This window comes from Apium graveolens, chromosome 3 (assembly GCF_009905375.1).
Source record: "Apium graveolens cultivar Ventura chromosome 3, ASM990537v1, whole genome shotgun sequence".
NCBI lineage: Eukaryota > Viridiplantae > Streptophyta > Magnoliopsida > Apiales > Apiaceae > Apium > Apium graveolens.
The window spans coordinates 212,719,556-212,741,871 of NC_133649.1; the positions used below are offsets into that span (position 1 = coordinate 212,719,556).

The following is a 22,316-nucleotide window of genomic DNA, read 5'->3' on the forward strand; positions in this document are numbered from 1 at the left end:
AGCCTCAAGGAGAATGAATATTCATTTTGATGAACTGGTCAAAGATTTTGGCTTTATTCAAAATGAAGATGAATCATGTGTTTGCAAGAAGGTTAGTGAGAGCCATGTGACATTCCTAGTAATATATTTAGATGACATATAACAAATAAGGAATATCATACCATCTCTACAGGCTGTTAAGACTTGGTTGAGAAATAGTTTCTCAGTGAAAGACTTAGGTGATGCTACCTATATATTAGGGATCAAGATCTATAGAGATAGATTGAAAAGATTAATCGACCTAGTTGGAGTACATACATTGATAAAGTATTATATCATTTTATGATGCAAGAGACAAAGAAAGGATATGTTTTGATGTTTCATGGGATAGTGATCTCAAAAGATAATTTCCCCCTAAATCATTAGATGATAAGGGCCGTTTGAGAAAGTTCCAGATGTGTTGGCAATTGGATCTATAATGTGTACAATAAAAGTATTTATCCTGATGTTTCATATGCTTTGAGCATGACGATCAGATACCAGTCTAATCAAGGTGAGGGTCACCTGATAGTTTTCAAGAATATTCTTAAGTACTTAAAGAGGACTAAAGATTTATTTTTGGTGTATGGAGAAGATAGGGAACTGGTTGTAAAGGGTTACACTGATACTAGTTTGTGAACCTAATTTTTGGATGATCATGTGTCTATATCTGGTTTGTGTTTTGTCTAAATATAAGTTATGTTAGCTGGAATGGTTCACAGCAAGAACATTGATGATTCTATAATGGAAGCCGAATATATTGATACTTTTGAAACAGCCAAGGAGATTGTTTAGGCATGTCCTTAGGCAATATCACCTTATTAATGAGATTAATGATTAAGGAGATATAAATGTAAAGTGCATAGTAATGATAGTGTTGCAGACCCACTGACTAAGGCTTTGTCGCAGCAGAAGTACGATGGTGTTAAGTGGCATTTATGACACTTATTTATGCTCTAATAAGCTTTGAGTTGGTGTATTTGTACTCAAGTTATTTGTGTTTTAACGTGTTTTCAAGTGTTTTTGCATTTCAGGCTTTACTTAGTGAATCAGGTGAATTAGCATTATTTTGATGCTAATATGGTGTTTAGGATGTGCTGGAATAAAAGCTTGAAAGATTGGCTCAAAGCTGCAAGGAATAAAGAAGAAGAAAAAATAATTTGTGGCAAAAGGCAGGCGCGCCCGCGCTGGTGAAGCGCGCGGCCGCGCTGGGTCGGGATAAACAAATCCTGATTCTTTTATAATTCGAATTGCTGGACTCATGGGATGCATTGCCTACTATATAAACATAACTTATGTCATTTTTTAAGAGATATTCAGAGATATCAAGACTTTGTTTTAAGTTGTAATTTGGATGCTTGTTTCTTATTTTGCTGAACCTATATTCTTGATTGTAATTTGGTTTATTTATTCATATAAAGACTACGTTTGCTATATCATATTTTCATTAGAACCCACATTGGGGATGAGTTCAATTATGGGCTAATCGTTATCGTGCGGTTCTAGCGGATTTATTTATGGATTTCTTTAGTTAAATTGTTTGATACCTTAGTATGTGGTGATTGTATGATATCCTATTTATGGTTGTGCTTATTCGTCTTGTGAGCGTCGCGAACTTATAAGATAGTGTGTTAATTCTTAATGAAGCGAAAGTGAATTTAAGGATTTAGAACTTGCCATGCTAGCATAGGTTCATGTGTTGTTATGCATGATTCGTAGGTAATTTTAACCATCTTACATGCCCTATGTAATCAAGATAGATAACTTGTGCTTAAACCGTTATGTTGTCAAATTCTATAGACATATAGGGTCTCAGTATAATTGGTGCCTATTCAGCTTCTATCTCTTTTGTGGATGTCCGGTAGAATGGTACTCTTACAACGAAAGTTGGCGTTTATCAGTTTCGTGTTGTCTAATTAGTGTCATCACCATTGCATGTTAAGGTTAAGAACAATAAGGCTATTGAATGAAGTACTTAATGAAGTTAGAATCCCATGTTTGTCATATATATTAACTCAGTCAATCTTATTCTCGTAGTTATAATAATTAGTTTAATTCTTAGTTATAAACAACCTTACTTTATTATTGTCTTAGCATTGAATAATAAACATACATTGTTGCTTAAGTGCATAAGTCGATTAGTTAACCAATACAGTCTCTGTGGGATCGAATCTGATTTATATCTTATACTACTTGTGAACTCGTATACTTGCGTGTAATATTAGTGCGTGTTTAGCGACTAACAAGTTTTTGGCGCTACTATCGGGGACTACAGTGTTAATTATTAGTTTATGTGTTTTCCATCAGTGGTCGTTAAAGTTCATTGACTCGGATATTGTTACTTATTTGTTTCCTTGTTTTATTTCAAGTGATCTAGCGAGGGTGTATGCATACGCATTCGCGTACTCGTAAGAGAACACTGGATAAAGCCGCGGAAGAACTTGTGGTAGTTCGTAGGGAAGTTTTGAGGAATAAAAGAAGGTATAAGAAAAGAGAAAGTTGAAGAGCCAATTGTAGTAGCTATGGGTGATCAAGCAGAAAATCTGAAGGCTTTGATTGACTATTCTAAGCCTAAGATTAATGACATTCAGTCTAGCATCATTTGACCAGCCATCAGGGCTAACACTTTTGAGATCAAGTCAAGCACGATCTAGATGATACATAACTCAGTTCAGTTTGGGGGTTCTCCTACTGAAGACCCCAACATGCATATCAGGGATTTCATCGAGATCTACGACACTTTCAAGTTCAATGATGTGACTGAAGATGCTATCAAGCTACGTCTCTTTCCATTCTCTTTGAGGGATAAGGCAAAGTGCTGGTTACACTCTCTACCAGCAGGATCTATCACCACTTGGGAAGATCTCGCTCAAAAGTTTCTCACTAAATTCTTCCCCATGACGAAGACTGCCGCAATCAGGAATGCTCTTACTCAGTTTACTCAAAAAACTGGAGAATCTCTGTGTGAGGCTTTGGATCGATATACAGAGATGTTAAGGTAGTGCCCACACCATGGCATGCCTGATTGGATGATTATCAACTGTTTCTATAATGGATTGGGTGCTACTTCTAGACCCATGCTTGATGCAGCATCAGGAGGAGCCTTGTGGGCTAAAATCTACGATGAAGCTTATGAACTTTTGAACTGATGGCTGCTAATGAGTACCAGAATCCTTCGTAGAGACTGACTCAGGGAAAAGTAGCAGGAATTCTGGAGTTGGACGCAGCAACCGCTATAGCTGCCCAACTTAAAGCTTTGACAATGAAGGTGGACATTTTGGCTAATTATGGAGTTAATCAAATCACTAGTGTCTATGAGCTTTGTGCTGGTGCCCATGAGACTGATCAGTGCACAATTTCTAGTGAATCAGCTCAGTTCGTAAGCAACTTTCAGCGATCGCAGCAACCTGTGCCAGCCACCTATCATCCCAACAACCGCAATTATCCAAATTTCAGCTGGAGCAACGCTCAGAATGCGGTTCAACAGCCTTATCAGCAGTATCCAACTAAGAAGTACAACCCCCCTGGTTTTCAGCAACCGCAGTATGCACCAAAATAACAACTCCAGCTGCAACAAGCTAATGAAAAATTTGAATTAGAGGAGTTGAAGCTCATGTGCAAGAGTCAAGTTATTTCTATCAAGACCTTGGAAAATCAAATTTGGAAAATTGCCAATGCCTTGCTAAATTGTCAACCTGGTACATTACCTAGTGACACTGAAGTGTCAGGAAAGAGGGAAGCTAAGGAGCAGGTTAAGGCAATCACTTTGAGGTCTGGGAAGGGTGCGAATCCCGTACAAACTCAAGAGTTGACTAAAGAAGCTGGGGTTGAGAAAGAAGCAAAACAACAGGATAAAGAACTGGAACCAAGGAAGACTACTGTTAAGCACACTCTACCTGAGGGTAATACAGGGGAGAAACAGATCTATCCTCCACCGCCTTTTCCTAAGAGGCTGCAGAAGAAAAAGCTGGACAAGCAATTCTAGAAGTTTCTGGAGGTGTTCAAGAAACTTCATATCAACATACCTTTCGCTGAGGCTCTCGATCAGATGCCTAGTTATGCAAGGTTTATAAAAGGTATTCTCTCTCGGAAAGTGAAGCTAGATGATTTAGAGATTATCGCTCTCACGGAGGAATGCAGTGCTGTGCTGCAACAGAAGTTGCCTCCAAAGCTTAAAGATCTAGGAAGCTTCACTATTCCATGTACTATTGGAAAAGTGTCTTTTGACAGATGCTTATGTGACTTGGGAGCAAGCATCAATCTGATGCCTTTGTCAATCTTCAAGCAATTGGACTAACTTGATCCCAAACCAACTTATATGACCTTGTAGTTGGCCGACCGTTCTATTACATATCCAAGAGGTATTGTGGAGGATGTCTTGGTCAAGGTGGATAAACTCATCTTCCCTACTGATTTTATCATTCTTAATTTCGAGGAGGATAAGAAGATTCCCATATCTTGGGAAGGCCTTTCTTGGCAACTGGCCGAACCTTGATTGATGTGTAGAAGGGTGAGCTTACAATGCGAGTGTTGGATCAGGATGTGACTTCCAATGTGTTCAATGCTATGAAATTTCCTACTGATAATGAGGAGTTCTTAAAAGTCGAGTTGGTCGATTCGGTGGTCATATCGGAACTTGATCGAATGCTAAGGTCTTATGCCTTAGAAAAAACCTTATTGGGAAATTCAGACAGTGAAGATGACAAAGGTGATGAGCAATTGCAATATTTAAATGCTTCTCCCTGGAAGAGGAAGATCGATATGCCTTTTGAATCTCTTGGAATAGAAGAATTGAGCAAAGCTCCTAAACGCCTCAAGCCTTCTATTGAGGAAGCTCCTACTCTTGAGCTTAAGCATTTACCTGAACATTTGAGGTATGCTTTTTTAGGTGATGCATCTACTCTGCCTGTTATTATTGCATCTAACCTTTCAGGTAGCGATGAGGAAAAGCTTTTGAAAATTCTGAGAGAGTTCAAATCGGTAATTGGATGGACTATCAAGGGAATCATCCCTTCTTACTGCATGCATAAAATTTTGCTAGAAGAAGGTAGCAAGCCTACAGTCGAGCAGGAAAGAAGACTTAATCCAATCATGAAGGAAGTAGTGAAGAAGGAAATTCTGAAGTGGCTAGATGCAGGGATCATTTATCCTATCTCTGACAGTTCATGGGTAAGCCCGGTTCAATATGTGCCAAAGAAAGGTGGCAATATTGTGGTAGAAAATGAGAATAATGAGCTTATTCCTACACGGACAGTCACGGGGTGGAGAGTTTGTATGGACTACAGGAAGCTAAACAAGGCCACTAGGAAGGATCACTATCCTTTGCCCTTTATTGATCAGATGCTTAACAGGTTGGATGGTCATGAGTACTATTGTCTTCTTGATGGTTATTCGGGTTACAATCAGATTTGTATCGCTCCAGAAGATCAAGAGAAAACTACCTTCACTTGTCCATTCAGTACGTTCACCTTTAGACGAGTTTCTTTTGGTCTGTGTGGTGCATCAACCACATTTTAGAGATGCATGATGGCCATCTTTTGTGACATGATTGGCCAGAATGTGGAGGTGTTCATGGATGACTTCTAAGTCTTTGGAGATTCTTTTGATAAATGCTTACAAAATCTTGGACACGTTCTCAAGAGTTGCGTAAAGACCAACCTGGTTCTCAATTGGGAGAAATGTCACTTTATGGTGCGTCAAGGCATAATTCTCGGGCACAAGGTTTCTAATAAGGGTCTAGAGGTGGACAAGGCCAAGGTGGGGGTCATTGAGAATCTTCCCCCACCTATTTCTGTCAAGGGAATTCGCAGTTTTCTTGGTCACGCGGGTTTCTACAGACGTTTTATCAAAGACTTCTCGAAAATTTCAAATCCATTGTGCAATTTACTGAGAAAGATGTCCCTTTCAAGTTTGATGACGAGTGCCTCACGGTTTTTGAGACATTGAAGAAGAGTCTAATCTCGGCACCGGTCATAACTGCACCAGATTGGAATGAACCTTTTGAGATGATGTGTGATACAAGTGACTATGTAGTTGGAGCAGTTCTTGGGCAGAAGAAGAACAATATATTTAATGTAGTCTACTACACAAGTAAGACTTTAAATGGTGCTCAACTGAATTACACTACTACGGAAAAAGAACTTTTGGCTATTGTCTATGGTTTTGAGAAATTTTGATCTTATCTACTTGGGACTAAGGTGACAGTTTTCACTGATCACGCCACCATTTGATATCTCGTCTCAAAGAAGGACTCGAAGCCTAGATTGATTAGATGGGTTCTTTTGCTCCAATAATTTGAACTAGAGATCAAGGATAGAAAAGGAACTGAAAATCAAGTTGCTGATCATCTCTCGCGTTTAGAGAATCATAATGCTACTTCATTGGATAAGACCTTGATAAATGAGTCTTTTCCCGATAAGTAGCTGTTTGGAGTGCAAGAAGAAGAGTCGTAATTTGCAGACATTATGAACTACCTTATGAGTAACATCATGCCTTCCGACTTATCTTATGCTCAACGGAAGAAGTTTCTACATGAAGTAAAGTGGTATATATGGGATGAGCCATTTATTTTTCGCCAAGGAGCTGACCAAATCATCAGGAGATGTATTCCTTACAGTGAAATGGGGGGGGATCTTGCGAGATTGCCACTCAACGGCTTATGGAGGACATTATGGTGGAGAAAAGACGGCAGCTCGTGTTCTTCAACCAGGTTTCTTTTGGCCAGCATTGTTTAAAGATGCTCATCATTTCGTCTTAAAATGTGATCGATGTCAACGTTGGGCAATATGTCTAAAAAGGATGAGATGCCTCTTAATGTGCTTCTCGAGGTTGAGGTCTTTGATGTTTGGGGAATTGACTTCATGGGGGCATTTGTCTCATCTTGCAACAATCAGTATATCTTGTTGGCGGTTGATTACATGTCAAAATGGGTTGAAGTTAAGGCATTGCCAATGAACGATGCGAAAGTCGTGCTTAATTTTCTTCACAAGCAGATATTCACAAGGTTTGGGGCTCCAAGAGTCATAATCAGTGATGAGGGGTCGCATTTTTGCAACCGCAAGTTCACTGCCATGATGAAGAGGTATAATGTGAATCATCGCATTGCTATGGCTTATCATCCTCAGACAAATGGTCAAGCTGAGGTATCTAACAGAGAGATAAAGCGCATTTTGGAGAAAATGGTATGTCCATCAAGGAAGGATTGGTCTTTGAAGCTTGATGAAGCTGTTTGGGCATATAGAACACCATATAAGACTCCATTAGGAATGTCGCCGTTTCAGTTGGTGTATGATAAGGGGTGTCATTTGCCGGTGGAGCTCGAGCATAAAGCTTATTGGGCTTTGAAGAAATTGAATCTAGACTTGGATGCGGATGGGAAGAAAAGGATGCTTCAATTGAATGAACTTAACGAATTTCGACTTCAAGCTTATGAGAACAACAAAATATACAAGGAGAAAGTCAAGAGGTGGCACGATCGGGGTCTAGTGCTCAAGAAATTTGTGCCAGGGCAACAAGTTCTTTTATTCAAATCTCGTCTCCATCTTTTTCTTGGAAAGTTAAAGTCAAGATGGTCAGGGCCCTTCCTAATCAAAACTGTGTTTCCACATGGAGCGGTGGAAATTTTTGAGAATGATCAGGGCCAAGCATTCAAGGTAAATGGTCAATGGTTGAAGTATTATTATGGTGAAATGGCAAACCGCGAGGTGGTTAGTGCCCTTTTATTGTCCACTTGATCTCGAGATTCTACGTCGAGCTAGCGACATAAAAGAAGTGCTTCTTGGGAGGCAACCCAAGTATGTTGTACATTAGTAGGTAGAGGAAGCAAGAAGAAAATAGAAAAACACAAAAAAATTAGAAAAGGAAAAAAATTTGGGGCCAAGTATAGAAGCAGGGCAAGCGCGCGGCCGGGCTGTTTTTCCAGTAACCAAGCGCGCCCGCGCTGTCTTAGCGCGCGCCCGCGCCGTCCTAGTGCGCGCCCGCGCTGGTTTTCCTAGAATGTGAGTGCGCCCGCGCTGTCCAAGCGCGCGGCCTTGCCGAGTCCTCGTTCAAAAAAAAATAGCAGTTTATTAAGAGAAAATCGGGATTTTAATTCCAAAATCAATTCTAAACCAATTTTTACTCTTCCACATCCCATAATTACCTCTCCTAATCAATTCCATTATTCCCACGATTCCCACAATCAATTCCCACTTCTATTCCTTATCAGATTCACACCCCTCCACCTATAAATAAATACACTTGCATACATCTTCTCCACCAATTCACAAACTCTCAAACACATATTCTCTATAAACACCTAAGCTTTTATTCTCTCTTTGTCAATCCCGATGGCACCCAAAAGACAGAGAACTCAAGTTGGAAGCAGCGCCACCGATTCTTCTACTGCGAGTGGTGTAAGGCCCAGGTTCTCTACTCCTGAGGCTGAGGAGGAGTACACGAGGCTTCTCTCGAAGCCTATTGCTAAGGAGAGAGGATTTCTGCCATCAGGAAAAGATGGTAAGCTGTTGGAGATGATTTTGGAGATGGGCTAGGTTCTTTTTTGTGAGGCTCCCGCTGCTGTGCCCATGAGTGTTGTACGGGAGTTCTACGCCAACACCAAGGTGAAGAAGAATGGTTTCACGATGGTGAGAGGGAGGACTGTTGAGTACAGTGCTGAGGCTATCAAGATGGTGATTGAGCAGCCTGCGAGGAAGGTGGGCCAGGACACTTGGAATGATAAGACTTCTGAGGACTTCGATTTGGATCTCATCGTTGCAACTCTCTGTGTGCCTGAGACTCATTGGAAGTTCAAGAGGGGCACTACTGATTACTCCATATTCCCTGCTTCATGCATGAACAGGTATACACGGGCTTGGAACTCGTTTATTTGTGCTAACAGCATGCCATCTTTGCATGTGCATGAGATTACGGTGGAGCGTGCATGTTTGCTTTGGGGTATTCTGCAGGGTGATTACATTGATTTGGGGATGGTGATATATTAGGGGATCCTGAGGTTTTTGAGGGGAAGTACTACTGGGGCTATTCCTTATGCGTCCATTGTGACGAAGTTGTGCGTGGCAGTTGATGTTCATTAGCCCGCATATGGGCAGCTTCAAATTCCCAGTGCTTCTATTGACAGTTCTACGCTGCACAGCATGGTCGAGTGGTATGAAGAGAAGCCCGATCCTAAGGGGCCTGGTTATTCATATGATCATCTACCAGGAGGACGTCCAGCCCCTCAGTCATATGTCGGCGATACACAGGCTAGCAAGGCGGCTTGGAGAGCCGAGTTGGGAGAGGAAGCCAGTCCGTCGCTGCAGCAGCAGGAGGAGGCAGCAGGAGCAGACATGGGAGCTGTTTGAGTTCGACGGAGTATAGGCGTCTTGCGAGGAGGATGGATGCGATGCACGACATCCACAGTCATTTTGCACGCGATCTCACCCAGGCACTTTGGACTGCATTTAGAGCCACCGGAGTTGACATTCAGTGGCTAGTTTTTGGTGAGGATTCCGTGTATCCACCTCCAAACACGCCTGATACTCCACCCCTTGAGGGTGAGGATTCTGATTCACAGTAGGTATGCCTGATTCCTTACTATTAACTTCACTGAGGACAGTGAATATTTTAAGTTTGGGGGTAGTAGTTGAAGGAATATAGTTTGTGTGAGTCTCATATAGTTTGCATGTTCATGATAGTTTTATTTCATATAGTTGTATATATTTTGCCATGTAGTTTTCTTTATAATTTTTGGTAGTTTTATGATAGTTTGTTCATGTAGCTTCATGCAGTTGCATTATATTATGATTCCCTAAGATAATTTTTCCGATTAATTGGTGATATTGATGCTAGTCTACTGATGTTGTATTTAGTGATGTTGAGTCTTATTGGATTGATTTGCATGCTAGAGACATTTTTATTTCACTAAGTCTTATAGGTTGCTAGAGTTCTAGATCATGATCATGATTTGTTGGTTTGTCGAGGTTTAATCGCTTGTTTATATTTAGAATTTAGGGTATTCTCTTAAAAATAAAGATATGGATATTTAGAAATTGGAGAAATTGGATTTCATTGCTTGTTGTGTGGCTAGGTATCAAATGGCTAGTAGTCGGCTCATACTTTTATGAGTAGTCTAGGGTTGAATGAGATGGAGTGAAACGCACTCATTCAGAAATTGAAAAAAGAGAGAAAAAAAAAGAAAAAATATAGAAAAAAGAAAAAAAAAGTGTTATGTATAATTGATCACGAGTGGGCTCTTTAGTACTCGAGTTATTAAGTTCTTAGGGGACTTTGTGCCTAGTGACCTAAGGCTTCTATAGTCTGGGATCCGCTAACCTAATGCTCGCTACATGGGTACTATTGTATAAGTCTTTTGTGGACCTCACTCATTGTACGGTCAAATAAACATATTTGTGCTGTTTTGTTGTGAATAAAAGCATGAATCCCTGTTAACTCCGATATAAGAATTGAAGTGTTATAAGTTATTTTGAGTCTAGCTTTTATTCTATTAATAAACTTGTGATTGTTTTGATAAGTAGTGAGTTATGATTGTCGAACTAGTTGTGATAGTAAATCTGTAATCATTTGCGCACATGCACGTCTCTGGTGTGTAGATTGATTTGTGAGATTTGATGGATCTTTATGCGAATAATTTCAAGTGCTAAGGTGTTGCTAGTTGATTGGTTTATTTATTCTTTGGAATCGCTACATTCATATTAGTTGCATTCATGCATTTTTATTTCTTGTTCTTTGAGATTGTTTATGCATGAGGAAAAGCATCGATTCAAGTTTGGGGGTGTGATAAATGGCATTTATGACACTTATTTATGATCTAATAAGCTTTGAGTTGGTGTATTTATACTCAAGTTATTTGTGTTACGTATTTTCAAGTGTTTTTGCATTTCAGGATTTACTTAGTGAATCAGGTGAATTAGCATTATTTTGATGCTAATATGGTGTTTAGGATGTGCTGGAATAAAAGCTTGAAAGATTGGCTCAAAGCTGCAAGGAATAAAGAAGAAGAAAAAATAATTTTTGGGAGAAGGCAGGCGCGCCCGCGCTGGTGAAGCGCGCGGCCGCGCGCGGCCGCGCTGGGTCGGGATAAAAAAATCCTGATTCTTTTATAATTTGAATTACTGGACTTCTGGGATGCATGGCCTGCTATATAAACATAACTTAGGTCGTTTTTTAAGAGATATTCAGAGATATCAAGACATCAAGTAAGGAGAAGACGGCAAGAGACCTTTTGGGCACAATTCAACAAAGGCGAAGACGGTCTAGTTTATTCTTGTGAATCTTTGTTTTGAGTTATAATTTGGATGCTTATTTCTTGTTTTTACTGAACCTATATTCTTGATTGTACTTTGGTTTATTTATTCGTATAAAGACTACATTTGCTATATCATGTTTTCATTGGAACCCACGTTGGCGATGAGTTCGATTATGGGCTAATCGTTATCATGGGGTTCTAGCGGATTTATTTATGGATTTCTTTAGTTAAATTATATATACCTTAGTATGAAGTGATTGTATGATATCCTAGTTATGGTTGTGCGTATTCGTCTTGTGAGCGTCGCGAACTTATAAGATAGTGTGTAATTCTTAATGAAGTGAAAGTGAATTTAAGAATTTAGAACTTGCCATGCTAGCATAGGTTCATGTAGTGTTATGCATGATTCGTAGGTAATTTTAACCATCTTACCTGCCCTATGTAATCAAGATAGATAACTTATGCTTAAAATGTTATGTTGTCAAATTCTATAGACATATAGGGTCTCAATATAATTGGTGCCTATTCAGCTTCTATCTCTTTTGTGGAGATCTGGTAGAATGGTACTCTTGCAACAAAAATTGGCGTTTATCAGTTTCTTGTTGTCTGATTAGTGTCATCACCATTGCATGCTAAGGTTAAGAATAATAAGGCTATTGAATGAAGTACTTAATGAAGTTAGAATCCCATGTTTGTCATATATATTAACTCAGTCAATCTTATTCTCGTAGTTATATTAATTAGTTTAATTCTTAGTTATAAACAACCTTACTTTGTTATCGTCTTAGCATTGAATAATAACCATACATTGTTGCTTAAGTGCATGAGTCGATTAGTTAACCAATATAGTCTCCGTGGGATCGAATCTGATTTATATCTTATACTACTTGCGAACTCGTATACTTGTGTGTAATATTAGCGCGTGTTTAGCGACTAACAGATGGTCATACTAGTTCCATGAGTATTAGATACTTGGGTGATTGGCTCTAGTACAAGTGGGAGATTGTTAGTGTTTGTGCTCTAGAGACAACACTATGATGTTTTAGTTTAAGACATTAGGATTTTTAATGTTTATGTTCTTTCGATTATTCTCTTTATAATTTATTAATTCTTAATTTACTGCGATATAAATATTAGATTAATAAATGTCCTTGAAATATGATATGCAATTCTATATCTCTAAGTACGTAACTTAGAAATGAGATTACGAGAATAGTATTAATATTCCTAAAGGTCCCTAGTCGAGTATTATTATTAAGGGACAATAATAATGCATTAAGACTAGTGTGTTTGTTGAGTGATGATCACATCTCACTGATCATAGGTATAGTGATACTAAAGTCAAAGACACGGGCAGGTGTACATGTACATGGTGCTGGAAAGACCCAATGTGAGATTTTACATGTCTGTTGTGTCATAAGTAATTCTCACAGTGATAATAATATAATGGTCCTTAGACCTGAAGTCATTATATTTCTATACGAGAATTAATATACATTGATTCCATTAAAAGTTATCCTTGACCGGGTAATGATAAAAGTGGACATTGGGTATATTATGAATCGTATGAGAAATATAAATGATCTAGATGGGATTTAACCCTCCTATTTTAGGAGTGATATTATTGGCCTCTTGTGTGAGCTAGACTATGAAATGCGTGGCCATGCTCAAATGTTGATTTGATATGATAGTCTACTCATTGATCAAGGAAACTTGGATTAAACTATGATGAGGATGACACATTACATGCCTCTAGTTTAATCTATAATATTTGGTTAAAGGGATTATACTATATTGTACATTATTCACAAAATGTTTAATCAATCACCTATTCAATTATTATTACTTGGGTAGCATTGATGTATTCTCAGATGCCGCTCATTGTTTACGATTTTAAATTAGATTTAAAATTCGTTGCCAATGTAATAATAACCTATAGGGTCACACACAAAGAATGCTTGAAGGATTATTTAATTTAACTGGATTTAAATTAAATTAAAGTAATTCAAATTATTTATAATATTAATTAAGTATTACTTAATTAATTAGATAAATATTGATATTTGAATTTACTAATATTAATTATGAAATTTATTTGTTAAATAATTAAGCGAGACTTAATTATAATACAAATAGGAATTTCGAATTAATAATAACTCCTAATTAGTTTAGAGTTATAATTCATTTTTCTACTCTCTATATAATATCTCTTGTGTGGCTGATTTTACAAGCAAGACTTTTACAAAAAACCCTAGCCACCAAGAGAGAAGATGGAGAGAGCAAGAAGAAACGAGTTTGTGCTAGTACACATTCAATCCTTGCGTTCAAGCATTCGTGTGGATACCGATAGAGCGTAGATCGCGAGAGCGGGGTGCTTGGTGATTGAACAAGCTTTGGAACTCCATTAGTCAACCAATTTGTAAAGCTTCTTAAGGTAAACAATCTGATTTATGGATTAAATATCTATTTTTTGCATGGATCCTGCGGTGGGTTTTGAAAATTCTGCTTTTCACGTTTTTAATTTCTGTTTCCGTTACGTTTATGTGCTCGAAACCCAACACAAAATGCATTCATCCTTCTTCAATTTTATCAGTAATCTTTTTTGAAATTAAGAACATACCCCTCAAAAAAATTGGAATTGTTTGAGCAGCCGTTTTTAAGAGAGTCACCTTACTAGCCTTTGAGATATATTTGTTTTCCCATGTCTGCAATTTCTGCTCAACCTTTCCCGGTAAAAACTTATACACAGATACTTTCCATCTCCCTACTGACATTGGCATGCCCAAATAGATACCAGGGTGCCTAACTTCTCAAACACTAATCTAATCACACACTTTTCTTCGCTTCTTCCATGTTTGGAGAAAAGACAGTTGTAGACTTAATGAAATTTACAACTTGTCCTAAAATTTCTTCATACATGTTCGATATTATTTTCATCACATTGGCCTCCATTTCCATAACCCTAAAGAAGAAATAACGGTCGTATACAAATAGAAAATGTGATATAGTACGGGCTCCCTTCGCAATGGTGCATCCATGTAAAGCCATGCATTCTCATTTATGTCAAATCATTACACTTAATCCTTCATCATATTGTATATAAATATGGAGTGAAATTGGGTCACCTTGTCATAGACCCCGAGTTAAGTTAACACTTCCAAATTTTAGTCCATTATAAGTAAAGTTGTATGGCACAGAATCTAACATCTTCATCACCCTTCTGATCCATGTTTGCTGATATTAAAATTTAAAATAATGTTTTTAATGAAGTCTCATTCTAATCTATCATATGCCTTTGTGATGTCTATCTTTAAGCCAGCCATCACTACTAGAAAAAGTAGAACAGACATCACTCTTTAGACATCGGTTCAAGTGTACACCGGTGTTAAAATTATTTTTTACATCGTTCCAAACTAAACGATGTATTTCATTTCATAAAAAAGAGAAACGCGATTTCCCCCTTTGTTTTCCCCGTCAACAAAATTTTCACTCCATCTTAACCCCCCCCCCCCCCCGCCGCCTTAGAGTTTTTTCAACTCTCCCTCCTATTGTTCAACTTTACCCACACACAAACATTAAAAATTAAAATTATAAAAAAATAACTAACACAACAATATATATCAAAAAACATAAACTAAAATAAAAAGCTCTCTTCATCGACTTCTTAGCTCAAAAACATCTCACCTCTCACCTCTCAGTTTTCTCACCTCTCTCATCTATCTCGACGGTGGAACCTACCATCAACAACAGTACTAAAAATGATGCTATCTCCCCGACTGCGCTCTATCCTCGACTATGCTATCTCCCCGACTGTGTTCTCTCCGTTCAAGCTCGTTTGTTCGTTCTTTCAAATCCGAGGTCAAAGCTTAACATATTTTCAATTAACTGCTCAGAACCACAATCGACGATAGAAGAGGTCAAAGCTTTGATTGGGTAAGCCTAATTTAAACCCTAATTTTTTAATTGGGGGTTTTGAATTGAAACTCTAATTTTGTAACTAGTTGATGCTTTACTTTTTAATTAGTTTTAATCTTAAAGTTTTAAATTATATGGTCTTAAATATGAATACATTCTTGACGGGTGCGGCGCGAATGAGCTCATTGATTTAAATATGAGGTTAGTCATTTAATAATTTAATGTTATGGGGGCCTTCATAAAATTTACCATACTTAATCTAGTTCATGTGTGTTATGAACTTCAGACAAGTTTTTTTTATGTGATAACTGATTTGCATACATTTCAGGGTCACTACATTTCAGCGCCTCCCCTGGCACTGCCATCACATGAGCCGCCATCACCAACACTGCTGCCAAGTATAAAATTCTTGCCATTTTCTCTTACTATATGTGTGTATGCAAATACTCAGGATATATGTTACAGATAGAGCAAGGAAGTATATATAGAACGGTTTGGCGGAAATGTCTTTAGTTAATTTACTAAAACTAGCAGTTAGGACTCCAAATATGGCTTCTTTGTCTGTCTAATATAATGTATTGTAGTGTCAAACACCTACTAGTTGGGCTCTGTTACATGCTATAGAGTTGGGGATGCCAAACTAGATTACTTGGATAGATCCCGATCATGTATTTCTAATTCTATGACTCGTCATATGCTTACTGGTAAGACTTTATTTCATATTATATTCAGCTCAAAGACATGTACAAGGCAATCCTTTTGGTAAGTTCATTATAGTGTCTTATTTTTTGATGAAATAGGTTAGAAAATGTATTATCTAATTTTCTGCCTCCTAAAGGTTGATAAGCTTCGTTTGATTATATGCCTAAACTATCGTTCACCTTTGGAATCAATGTATCTTCTGTTATAATAGTACTCAGTGAATTTTTTTCATTGAATGATCCAGAGTGTGCAGAATGGCCAAAGATGTAATTGCTTATTTTAGCTGCAAAAGAACTACCATATAGGTGAAATTGGAGATCACGAAGGGGAGTTAGACAAACTGGAAAAAAAGGAGATCGAAAAACAAAGCAGCGTCACATGTTGGTATTTTGCTTTGTATTTTTTCTTTTATAACCAATGTTTATAATGATATTAAGAAAAAAGAAATCTTTGTATGATATCGAAAAAAGAATCAAACTGGACTATTAGGCAGGGCCAAAAAACCATGTAATGTGGTTGTTGCTGCTGAAGTTTCTGTATTTGCAGCATTAAGTAATCCAACATATTTGGAGGTATATTATGACTGTTCTTTTAGTTCACATTTGACAACAAAATCTCGGTCATGGCATAATATAATTTACTCAAATATGATTATTTAATAATTTACTCAAATGATCATGATTGCTTCATCTTTCAAATCCATCATAATTTACTTAAGCTAAGAATTTTCAATGTTAGCTACATCGATAATGTGAGCTGCATTGTACTAAAAAAAATTGGTGAGCTACATTGTCGTTCTTCCTCTTAAGTTTGTAAAAATTAGAAATCTCGCCACTTCCTTGTTTTTTGTAGTCCTTCAATTTTAATGCTTCTTTGTTTTATTATTATTTTTATTATTATTTTTTATTTTTGTTAAATATGCACAGTGATCAAGCAAGAATTGAAAATCCTACAGCATGAAGGATCTTGATGTTGTTCGTATGGAGACTCTTGGCTACATCGAAGGATTCATGTAGCTAGCTGCTTCGCTTCTCTAACTTTCATGAAATGAAACTATTCTTATTAGTTATGTCAAAAAAATTGTAAATTTACCATGACATGTGGTCTTAATTATGATACTTTAAGGTTGTACGTTGCAGGCTGCTGATATGCTATGATGGTTTGATGATGTTTTAGTAATGAAACAAATGTTTTTCTATATAGATTTTGTGTTAGATTTGGATATTATTGTGTTGGTTTGATCGGATATATTATTGTGTTGGCTTGCTGGTGATTTGGTTACCTTAGGTAGCCAGTTTTTTCTGTTTTGGCAATTGATATAGAAGGCATTTGGTATTTTTGCCATTTAGTATGTCATGGGTGCATATAAAACAATCAGTGTCTGTCTAATTTTTAGGCATATAGACATCAATTTCTACACTTTCTAAAAAACTGTTGTTAAAAAGCTACATAGACATCAGTTCTTAAACAAATCTGCAAAGCAGTTGATATAAACTTAAAACAAATACATCGGCAAAATTTTAAAAACTGATGTCAAAGAAGGAGAAAGGTCATTACCTTTTACATCGGATACAAGATGATGGACACAGGCACAGATAGACAACAGTTCCTATTAGTAAACTGATGTTGAAAAGGAAAAACACATCATGTCAGAAACTATAACCAATGTGAAAAATAAGAACTTATATCGGTTATTGTTTGAAAGCGATGTCAGAAGACAACTTTGACATCAAATTTATTTTTAAAAATGATATGAATACTGACTTATACTTTGTAAATTAATTGTTAAAGTTCATGATTAGATCATATAAAAGCTATTTAGAAAAGATTGTAATGCAGCTTCTGTTTAAAAATAGAGAATATACATCGGGCTATAATTCGGAACTGATGTTAAAGATGTTCCCACACATCGGTTCACAATCGATATCATATGGGGGTACCTTTCTCTACACCCGCATAGACATCGTTCAGGAAAACGTTTAACATCGGTTTCTGGCCGATATCTATTGAAGTTTATCTAGTAATGCACACCAAAAAATGCATTTTGTCTATTTGATATAAACAAACCCAGGCATGCTTTTAGTCTATTAGATAGTACCTTTAACAATATCATCAGCAAAACATTACACAATGATATTATGCGAAAATTTGACATTATTTGTGGGACTGAAACTTTTGGTATGAGGCATATTAACGTCTGATTCATCCCTACTGGCAACTCACCCATGCACATAAATCTTTGACAAAACTGAGTTAGGTCCTTCTTCACCACACTCCAAAATGATTGGTAAAAGGCATGGATAAAGCCATCTAACCGTGGATATTTCTCCGGGTGTATAGAGAAGAAGATACATCGCACCTCCTCTTCCGTGATTCCCGATATTAAATCCATAATCACCTGATCAGATAATTAATTTACCTCTTCTCTAACTGATAATTGCCCATTAGAAGTTGATAATGTAAACAGGTCTAAGAAGTAATTTTGAATTACTATTTTTACTTCTTTCATTATCTCACACCACTTTTCAAAGCTGTCCTTGATTTTTTCTACTAAATTCGTTCTTCTCCTTGGCAAAACATACTTTTGAAAAAAATGTGTGTTTTGATCTCTCTCTTTCAACCGGAGCTTCCAACATATTTCTTTTTTTTAGAATAGTTAGAAAAAGTCCCATCACATGCGTTTCAATATACAGTACTAATTCCATGAGCATCCTCTTTAGACCTAAGTTTTCAGAGTTTTACCCAACACACCTTTATTCTTCCTTTATGCTCGATGTTCATACCTCCCCACATTATGGTAACCCACAAAATGTTATTTTTTCCATGATCTCCATGTCCCCATTATCTTCCCAACCATTTTTAACAATTTGTTAAAATTCATCCTCTTTCGGCCATACATTCTCAAATTTGAATCATCATTTCTTTGGAATGTATACATATTTATGCTGTTGGAAATAAATTGGTGTATAGTGAGACGTAGATACTAGCATAACTCTCAACTCTTCCTACGAAAATAAATTACGCCAAGACTAATTTGCACATGCTCTGTCCAACTTCTCTTATATATTATACTTCTCTCAAGTAAACTGTTCCCCTACGTACCATAAGTTCAACAAACTACAATCAAATTATCATTTCTGTGAACCCCGTTAACAAACCCAAATGTTGTTCACATCCACCCCATTTCTCCCCTACAACTATTATATCATTAAAATCTCCTAAAATACACCATGGGAATATTGATTCCCCTATTAGACCTCGTAGTATATCCCATAAGATTCTTCTCCTGCTTCGTTCCGGACATCTGTAATACCTATTATAACATCATCGCCCAATTTGCGCATTCTTAACTTCAAAATCTATACAATAAGCTCCACTCTTTGTTATTTAGCATCCTCCTTCGTTCTTCCATTATAATGTTAATCCGCCATTATGACCTTGTATGCTTCGACCACTCAATACTCTACAAAATCTATTTGTTTACATAAATCCCTCACTTTATGTGCCTTTGCTAAAATTCCTGACAAGAAAATTATATTTGATTTGATTGGTTGGGTAATTTTCTTAATAAAATAAATTGTCTATGGTTTACCCAACCCACAGCAATTCCATACTAAGATACTCATTTTTCTGGGAGGGCCTGTAACACAGGTCCCTCCTCCAACAAGTTTTTTGGCCCATTTCCCGATTATTAACAGACTGGATTATAGGCTCATTTCCATCCAAGTTAGTATGCTCAGCTACACATTTCCTTTTTGAGTCCACAACAATAGTTTCATTTATAAATTCGTAGCCTCTTTTTGTATCCTCATCCGTGTTACCATGGTTACATTACCTGATCCACTGCCCACACCATGCTACACATAACAAATCACACCATTATTTGTTAGGTCTAAAGTCCAATTATAGAGAGGGGTAAATGTAATTTAATCGTTTTCTTAAAGTTTCTTAATGGTGTGTAGAAAATTGAGCCACACTTCTCCTTGTAAAAATTAATAGATTGAATCAAATAAGCTTGAGAAATAAATTCTGCAAAGTTTCTTTACTGTAAAGAATGTTTGCTTGAAGAGAAGTTCTGATTTGATTGAAAATATAGGCATGTAGATCTGAATATTGCTTGGACAAAGGGATAGGTGAGGTGGCAACTTCTAGTCCACTTAAATTCAAAGGCATTGGCCAATAGGGGCTAGATGTCGACTAATTCATCTTCCTTTAGTTTTAGATATCGACCAATCCTATGACATCATTCTATATATCGACCAATCATGTCCACACATTACTTTGTCTTTTGTATAATAGCAACGTGTCGAGTAGGACCCTCGAGAAGCTACATGTCAACCATAACCATGATTTAAGGCATTCAGACTCTTCAGATGTCGATATGTGCAAGGTGAAGGACCTTAGAACTCGACAAGAACCAAAGGAAAAGCTAGACATAGATTAGAGTAATGGTTATGTCGATGACTGACTTTTGCCTCAGAAAATCTTATTGGTTTTAAGCTCAGAAGTCAACATAGGGTTCACGACAGCTAGATGTTGAAATCCAACCTTTTAAATAAACATACATGATTTTCCTTAGAGTTTACTTTACATTTTAATTTTTGGAGCCAACAAGATCTAGTACAAATGCTACCGGAGTCACAGGTGTAGCCACAAAGCAAAAGGGTTATAAGAATCATTGTGACAGGACATTTAGAATTATATTCCTTGAGTTCTTGATGGTGACCGAAGTATAAACATCTCTAAGAAAGAATTTACTTGTTATTTTAAGTCTTGGAGCCAACAAAAATCATAAGGAATGTTTTTGTAATTGTGATCCACTAAAGCTTTCTTGTCCTTAAACCCTTAACCTTGATCTTCGTAGTCTTATAAGTTGTTCATCTTTCAATCTTCAGACCTTTGAGTCTTTGTACATTTCATATGACTTTAAGCTTCAATACAAATTCACACTTAACAATCTTTATAGAGATAATAATCAATTTCCTTTCACGGATGCCTAGTACAATGGTCTGGTTCACAGGTGACTAGTTCTGCTCCCAGGCCTTCGCATTATAATCTTTGTATTCTCAATCAACTTCACTTGAACCCTTGAGATCTTTGTTGGGTATGCAACACAGGTGGGGGTGAATGTGTTTTCTTGAAATATTAACTTGTGAAAGTATTTGGCTATTTAGAATAAGACAGATGTATGAATTTGCAGAGATATTGTACTAATGTAAAACACACAAGCAAATATCAAAAACTCACTTGATTTATTAATATAAAATTTGTTGTGCTACAAATATGTGTTCTTAAAGATAAGAACTCATATACAATTCTTCAGAAAGAATTCAAGATTTTTCTTATCTATTTGTTACGTCTAAACAAAGGACTCGTGAATGCTTTATAGATCAACATGCACGGGATTACAAAACTTGCACTAAAATGGACTAACACAGTTTCTAAAGCTACTTTGTATATTTTCCATTTCCACTGTTAGCAAATCTGTGCAGACACTAATAGGTCTGTGACCCTCCTTTGTCCAGTGAATCTTATCCCTTGATCTTAAATTCTTCAAGCTGCTTTTACAGTCTTTCCGATTCAGTGATAGAATTGTTTGGTGAGTAATAATCTTAAATCTTTAACCTGTCTGCATTCTAAATTATGAGATAGTTTGTTGAGATCTCTTTTTTCTATAAAAATGTCATATATCGATAAGTAAAATGACTTATTAATATCTTGAGTTCTCTACATGTGTTAATGACTTGTCGAGGTCTTCAGTTCTCTACATGTAGAATGACTTGTCGATATCTCTAGTTCTCTACATAGGCTTTTGACTTGTCGATATCTCTAAATCTCTATATAAAGATTTGGCTTGTCGATATCTCTAGATCTCTACATGAAGAAATGACTTGTCGATATCTCCAGATCTCTACATGAAGATTTGGCTTGTCGATATCTCTAGATCTTTACATGAAGAAATGACTTGTCGATATCTTCAGTTCTCTACATGTTCTTTTTTACTTGTCGATATCTAAGATCTCTACATGCATATTGATTTATCAATATCTCTTGGGACTTCTCTAAAAGTCATTTTGGACTTCTCGATAGACTTCTCGATATTCCTTGATATGTGACTTGTTGATATCTTACTTAGAATATTTTTCTAGAACAGAATTATTAAAATCCAAGCTGCTACACTTCTCTCTAAGGCATGATCAGGATTTGATCTTCTTCCACAGTTTATTCCTTTGCTTGATGACTGTTCACAAAAAACTCCTCCAGTCTAATCTACTTAACATTTTTACAAGCTCAAGTAATACAATTACAGAATACAAAATTAGATTATCATACAACTTATCCTTAGGGTTGTCAAGATGACTTAGTCTTGTTATGTACAGGCATGTCTTGCACAACAATCTCCCCCAATTTGTGAGAAGATTACTTGTCATAAATT

The 22,316-nt window shown here is 36.8% G+C and overlaps 1 non-coding gene across 1 annotated transcript; it reads right to left on the bottom strand.

The window, feature by feature from the left end:
* Positions 1–2,930: 2,930 nt before the first annotated feature.
* Positions 2,931–3,037, bottom strand: LOC141715485 (small nucleolar RNA R71). Its single transcript, XR_012572246.1, has one exon. It is a non-coding gene; the product is annotated as a small nucleolar RNA R71 (small nucleolar RNA).
* Positions 3,038–22,316: the final 19,279 nt, after the last annotated feature.